Here is a 1,806-nt window from a genome sequence, read left to right as displayed (position 1 = left end):
GGGAATTTAAATATAGAGGTCGCTGTTCGTTACATTTATCTCCTAGGTCGATTTTAAAGAACTTTTTTCCAAGGAATAATAATCATCGTGGATTCTTTTATATATTTATCTAAGGATTAAATCAGGTCGATTTTTAAGTACCTTTTTGGAAGGATAAACAGCCATAGTGGATTTTTCTAAAATTATTTTAAGGACCAGTAACGCCATGGATATTTTAAATAATATTTTTTCTAGAACTAGCAGCTACGAAGATGTTTTAAGGAATGCTTTTTCAAGGATAAAATCATATTAATTTATAGATTAATGTTTCAAGGACCTGTAGCAACGAGGATTTTTTAGAATATTTTTTTTATTCATTTCTTGATTCGTTTCTTACGTTTAAATTTGAAAAATAGAGGGCGTTGTTCAAATAATTCTTTTATTTCCGGCATTGTTAAATGGCATAGTTAAATGTCTTTTCAGAATTGCTATAGCCGGGAAATTTAAGGCAATTCGTTCCTTAACGTAGTAGCAAAGCTATTAACTATTATTAACTATTAACATTGACATATAGATGGAGCTGTTCGAACCTTTGTTTTGTTTCCTATTTCAAGTTTTGTAGTTCATTTTTTTTTCTAAATTATCATTGAAACAATTTCTAGGAAATTTTAGTCATTGGTTATTCGATGCTTAATGCAGTAATCTAAAAATAATTAAATCGCGATGAAAATTGAAATATAGAGGGCGCTAGTCATGACTTTGTTTTATTTTCAGTTTCCCTCATAAAGTAACTTTAATAAATTGCCATTGAAAATGTTTGCTGGGAAATTCAAGCCTTTTTTCTTTTCTTAATTTCCTTAATAATATATCAAGTTCACATATCTCGCGGAATGCATGTTAGATTGTAATTCTTTATTATTTTTTTTTTTTTTCATTTTATTTTGGATATTTTTCCCCTCCTTTGTTGCCATTATCGTGGCAAAAAAAAATTATCCGACATGAAATCAAATTGTGTAACTATTAAATGTAAATGCAATGTAATTTTTTTGCGATAAAACTATTGTTGAGGAAAACAACGACTTATTGAAAAATCCATCGCACACACATGGCAAACATATGAGGCAGGGAGGTAGACAAAATGGGGTGATTTGAAACTAAAATTAAAAAAAAAAAATTAAAAAAAAATTGTCGAAGTGATTTGGTCGTGATGGGTCGATATAAATCTCACTTAAAGGTCCAAAAAAATATAATCTCCTAAGGTCATATTATCCTTCTAATGAAGATCCCTTATCCTTAGGAAAATTGCGAAATATTGAAATCCACCTACGCCGCTGCTCCAATGAAAAAGACTTTCACTTGTTTTTCTTTTTTGTCTGATTTTCTTAATTCGCCAACGAATTGCTAGGTCGTGGTCTCTTGCGGTAGGTGGGGATTATTCGCCAAAATGCATTATTTTCTGCGCCTTTTCTCCTCAGCGTCATTGCTCAAAGAAAAAAAAACAAATTCTTAATTTTGTTGTTTTACAAAACAACAACAACAATTCGAATATATCGTAAAACTTCCGCAATTGCATGTGAATATAAGTTCGTGTATGTTTTAGAATTTTTTCTTCTTGGGAGAAACTGAAATGCTTAGAGCTGTCTATTGTTAGAATATTTTTTTTTAATTGGCTGAGAAAGTTTAAATTAACAATTTGTTTGTGCGGATTTGATACGAATTCAATTTTTGATCTACGTATTTTGAGTAATTGCTGTGTTTATTTTTAATTTTAGACAATTAAAAAACATAAAAAAAATAGAAACGCAATAGGAATCTAAAAATATAATT

Source organism: Musca domestica, unplaced genomic scaffold (genome assembly GCF_030504385.1).
Source record: "Musca domestica strain aabys unplaced genomic scaffold, Musca_domestica.polishedcontigs.V.1.1 1029, whole genome shotgun sequence".
In the NCBI taxonomy this organism is placed as follows: Eukaryota; Metazoa; Arthropoda; class Insecta; order Diptera; family Muscidae; genus Musca; species Musca domestica.
This window is presented reverse-complemented; position numbering follows the sequence as displayed.